Source organism: Miniopterus schreibersii, assembly GCF_964146895.1.
Source record: "Miniopterus schreibersii genome assembly, chromosome: 5".
In the NCBI taxonomy this organism is placed as follows: Eukaryota; Metazoa; Chordata; class Mammalia; order Chiroptera; family Miniopteridae; genus Miniopterus; species Miniopterus schreibersii.
In genome coordinates, this window is record NC_138106.1 from 8,223,696 (window position 1) to 8,229,357 (window position 5,662).

The 5,662-nt window shown below is 45.8% G+C and overlaps 1 long non-coding RNA gene across 1 annotated transcript; it reads left to right on the forward strand.

Annotated features, from left to right (window-relative positions):
* The first annotated feature begins 392 nt into the window (after nt 1–392).
* LOC308557412 lies at nt 393–3,129 on the forward strand. Its single transcript, XR_013998832.1, has 3 exons — nt 393–914; nt 1,125–1,322; nt 1,891–3,129. It is a non-coding gene; the product is annotated as an uncharacterized lncRNA (long non-coding RNA).
* Nucleotides 3,130–5,662: the final 2,533 nt, after the last annotated feature.

The following is a 5,662-nucleotide window of genomic DNA, read 5'->3' on the forward strand; positions in this document are numbered from 1 at the left end:
TATGAGTAGAGGGTATATTTCAGCCAACTAAAAAAATGAATTTTAAAACATTATCAAAATAACTAACAGTGAACTGTGAATTTGTTTAACTATAGGACTCAGGCCAAAACAAATGTGACTACAATCAATCTGTGAGAACATAAGGTCATAAATTTTTGACCATAGAGAAATTCTAATTAACACTCACAAGCATTTGGAGTAACAGGGCAAGCAGGTGGGTAGGAGAAAGAGTGTGCTGAGGTCCACATCTGGCCAGGGGCTCAAAGACATTATGTGAAGTTAATAACGCAGGTAATGGAAGTGCAAGGATATTTATAGTGAAACATTAGCACCAAAAAAGGTGGCAGAGGGCGGTGAGGAGGGGAGGGAGGCCAGGAATCTACATCCCTCTGTGCACTGCTCAGCGTGTAAGGCTGATGGTGGGAGAAGAGACTCATAAAGTGCAAAAATTAATCACTTACATTTTAAAAGTAAAACAAATATATCCAAAGTTGCTCTTGAAATATTAGGTGTTTATTTTACACAAAATGTGATGAGAGTAAGAAATATTGTCGGAATGCAGATCATTCCATTCCAGCTGGTCTTTTTCATTTTGTATCCAAAGTTGTGGTGGTTAAGACTGGTAGCCAGAAGCTGTAACCAAAAAAAGCCACTTCCATTATGTGATTGCATAATTTTACACTCGGAGGAGCTCAATAAAATAGAAGTCTAGAGTTGCTTTTGTTTCTTTCCTAAAGATTAAGTTTCATAGGCCAACATGAGATTGGATGGTTAACATTTAAGATTTTTCTGCAGAATACATCTCAGCATTTTAAAATGCCTCAGACTGAGGAATTGGCCGCCTGCTACAGTAAAACCAGGATCTGGTTTTCTCCATCTGTTCGTGGACTCCAGGCATTCCACTGGGGAAAAAAGTAAGCCCCTAAAATAGATTCCCATCACTAGATGACATAGCCCTTTGGTAAGAACTAATTTGCAAGGAAAATTCCATATTTAATAGCTGCACTTTAACATTTTTATATTTTGGGGTTTCTCCATATTAAAAATAATGTTGAATGGAAATTGTTGTCAATTAATAAGGTAATTATTATGCTTACAAGCTAAATGTACCTTCTTCTGATCAGGATTTCCCACCTGATGTCCTTCAACCTGAAAGCGGTTTAGATAGAGGAACGGTTTCTTCTCGTCATTTCTCGATGCAGGCTGCTGTAAGGGCAGGAACACCACCTTGCCCCTACCCAGGCCACCTTCAGGAAGCTTCACGACCCTCTGGGCAGGGGTCAGACCCATCCTGCAGAGAAGGCCACATGTCAGCCCATCTGGTGAGCATTAGCCTCGGGACTTCTTGGTCGAGGTAACTTTCACATAGTTTTGGTACAAACTGAAAATACAGGATTCGATTACAAAAGCATTTGGAAAAATAAGTGTGGTCAGAGCAAAGCTGTACGGGAATCAAATTTAAAAAATACCAGAAAAAAATACATTGGAAGAAAAACAGGAAAATGTGTTTTAAAAATCAGAAGCCATTCAAAGATATGTGATGTTCGCCACAAAAGCTCTTTTTAGAAACAAAATCTTCAAGTCAACATTTTTATGATATTTACATTAATTTTGGTTGAAAAGAACCACATAATTAAATACTTTCAGTGATTTTTGAGTCTAAAATCATTGTTTCTCTGTATGTTCATAAAACAATGATACTACTTGTATTTTCTCTTTTAAAGGAGAAAAGTAGTTGATAAATGGCAGATTTGTGGGTCCAGAAATGTCCTTGCTTCTTGCCTTCAGTGGCAGAGTTAAAGTGACCCACTGTGTCTAATGAGAGGGCCTCTCATGAATTTATAATTGTCCTTGCCACATGCAAACTTTTCTTAATTATTTTTATTCTAGAAAACATTGCAACTTCTCAAGTGTCAACATAATCAAAGATGAACTATTAATGCAGGCAGATGCCAACCGCTGCTTCACAGACCCTGTCACCCTTCCTGGTCCGCACTGATGACACCCCAGCCTCCCATGGCCAGTGGGCTGGGATGAAGTTGCAGCCAACACACTGTGGGGAGAAGTGATGCTTCCAGAGGCCCTCGCCTCCCCGCTGTCCCCCTCGAAGCAGGCTGGGGGGGGGCAGCCCGGTGGCCTGGGAAGTCCCTTGTGGCAGACGGCAGCCTGGGCCCTAGACGTCTGAGTGGGGAAGGGGCCCCCGTCCTACTCGAGCCCTCCTGCTGCCTTATCAGATGAACCTCTTTCAACTTTTCCAGGAGCAGTGACCACGCTTGTCCTGTGCTTGAGCCAACGCAGCGCCTCTGTGACCGTCGGTTAGAGCAGTTAGCCCACCCCACTCGCCCAGCCAATTGTAAGGGTTCTTTTCACCCCTTTATCCTGAGATCTCGCGGAGCATTTCTGGAGTTTCCATTCAGCTCGTGGTACCAGCTTCTGTTCTGTGAGTGGAATTCTCCAGAAACTTCATTCCCAGACGCTGAGGTTGTGTTCCCGGCACCGCGTTGTTATCACTGTCGCCCCAGCAGCCATCGCCGAGCTCAGCTCACACTTGAGGTTTCCTACGCGGCCTGTGTCAGAGCTCCTGCTATGACCTGCCGCTGCACGTCCAGCACTTTCCATCCCCCGGGTGTCTGAGCACCTGGCAGGTGCTCCACGGGGCTGAGCTACCAGACTCCACACAGATGTGCTCATAGGAGAGTCTTTAATTAACTGCAGAGTCTTCTAGCAAAGGAATCTTGCAAGGCCTTTCCTTCCCGAAGGCTTGGCTCACTGGCAGAGCTCTGAGCAGGTACCAGGGCAGGAGCAAGACTGCAGAGGGTCTGCTCTTCTAAACCACATTTTCCAGAGACCTGAGACCTAAGAAATGGAATAGCAGTCTGCTCACACCATGGGAAGCACCTCTTCCATGTTTGCTGCATGAGCTACACATATTCATGGCAAAAAAAGGAAAGAGAGACTCACAACACCATCCCACAGAAAAATGCCTCATATACCTATATTTATATGAACATAGATAAATTACATGTTGTCCTATATGAGCATGTAATACATGATCTGTCGTATAGATTTTTCATTTAATAATTACACCAGTAGCAGTTTTCAAGGTCAGTAAATGGAGAGTTGTGTAAAATGGCGTTTGAATAATACAATTTACTGACTAATTCTTCATTGTTGACCATTTAAGTTGTTCAGATTTTAGCTTTTATAAGAAAGCTGTGAAAACACTGTTGTGCATATATTTGGGGACATACTCTTATCCTCGGGACAAATTCTAAGAAGTTAGACTCATTTTTAAGTTTCTGGTAAGTGACATCCAAGTATCCCACAGAGACAAGTGACAAAAGCTCCAGTGTCCCTGAAGTCCCGTCCCCTCCACCCCAGTGACATTCTTTTTAGTATTTGCTAGTCTAGTAACTGAAACCCGGTGCCTGGTTACTCCTTTAATTTCCAGTTTCACAGCAATGTTGACTGATTCTCATGTTAGTTGACCACTTGCAGTTCCTCCAACTGCCTGTAGCCCTCCACCAGCTGTTTTTTTTAGTATGTCTTTTCCTAATGGCCATACTATGAAAATATTAGCCCTTTGCTTGCTGCATATGCTGCAAACATTTCTGTCGTTCGCCTTTTCACTTTGCTGCGTGGTGCTTTTGTTACTGTTGTGTGTCAGTGATCCCTCCCTTTCTGGCTTATGCCCGTCCCTTTGGCTGTTACTGTGAGAGTGTACTGTGTGTGCGCATCGGCCTTCACGGGCTGCTCTGTGAACGCTGGCACTTATTTTGGCTCACGGTGTGAGGTGAATTCCCTGTCCACGGGGAACATGTGAGTGGGGGACCGGCCCCCTGTGCCCAGCCCCCTTCCTGCCCGTCTGGAAGGCTGCTGCTGCAAGTGCCAGACCGGAGCCCAGCTCACCCACTGGCTCCGTGACCCCATGAAATGCTCTGCCAGTGGGAACATAATCACGGCAACCTCGTGGGTTGTGCTGAGGATCAAATAGGCAAGTATATATAAATCATGTACTTCTTTTAGTGTCTGGCACATACTAAGCACTATAGAAACCTTATTATTGTAGAGCCTGGTCTTAATTTAATTAAGATATATGGTTGTTTCATTGCATACAATTACAACTTAATATTTTATAAGCTCTTCTTAAAATTCTCCAAGTCATTGGATCCAAAGAGGCTGCACTGGACACAACTGGAGCCTAATGGTACAATTGGAGTTTACACTTTGATAACCATTCCTTCCAGGGCAAGACCCTGGACCTAGACTGTGGATCGAGGAGGGGACACTCTGAGCTGCAGGTGGGTGGGTCCCCAAGGACTAACTGCCTCTTGGTAGGAAAATGGTTGGCAAAGATGATGTCCTGAGGAGGGGGAAACCTACAAGGAGAATTGGAGCCCTCCAGAGACTGTCCATTAAATAGAGAAATATGCTTTGGGTGCCAACTTGGCTCTGCAGTCCGGATGGTAACAGACTAGAGCCTTGAGCATAACCAAGCAGGCGGGTGTCCAGGGGCCTTAATGCAGCCACCGCTCATCGACCAAGGTGGACACAGGCCACTCAAGGAGTTGTTAGGTTGTAGGATTTTGTTCAGTTTGTCATCTTAATGCAATGAGCTCAATTCATACAGAGCTGGCAGGAGTTCGTATGCTGTCAGATTCCAAATGAGCATGCCCTGCCCTCCTGCAAGCCACCGCTGGCAAAGACAGAGGAAGTGGCGTCAGGTCCTCAGGTTATGCTGTTTGTAGAAGAAAGAACTAGAAACTAGGGACAAGCCCTTACAAGACAAGAAAGCATCTCTGTATGCTGATGACGTAGAGGACACTGTGGGCTCCCCCACTCTCCCCTCCATCTGCCCTGACCTCATCCTTCTGTGCACCCCTTTGCTTTTCCTACAGCCACTCCCATGGGATCTCATCTTGCTAAGGTGATAACCCAGGTTTGCTGCCCACACCTCTCTCTGGAACTCCAGGCCAGCACACCTGTATTCCTCAGGGCTCTCCAGAGAAACAGAACCAACAGATGTACATATAGGAAGAGATTTATTACAAGGCATTGGCTCACGTGATTATGGAGTCTGACACTCGTCAGGACCTGTAGGCTGAGTCAGCAGGCTGGAGAATCAAGAGAGCTGATGGTTTAGTTCTAGTTGAAGGCTGGAAAAGGCCAATATCCCCATTCGGAGGCCATCAGGCAGGAGAATCGTTTCTAACTTGGGGGAGGCCAATCTTTTTGTTATATTCAAACCTTCACCTGATTGGTTGAGGCCCACCCACAGGGGAGGGCAATCTGCTCACTCAGTCTACCTATTTAAATGTTAACCTCATCCAGGAATACCCTCACACACACCCAGAGTGATGTGGAACTAAATGTCTGTGCCCCCTGTGGCCCAGTCTAGTTGACCTGTGAAATTAACCATCACAGCTCCTGAGCGGGATGGTGTAGCATCGTCACCTGCCAGTTTGGGAGTGCAGAGGGGAGGGTCCTCCCCAATCTGGACGAGGGCTGTTAGGAGCCATCTAAACCAGAAGTCAGCCTCTGAATCTTCAGAGCTCAGGGTGGCCTTCAGGGAGGGTCCCAACCACAGGGAGTGGCTGGAAGCCACCTTCTTATCTCGTGCCCCACTGCCTGCCCACTACGAAGGGCCCTACGGTCCCAAGAG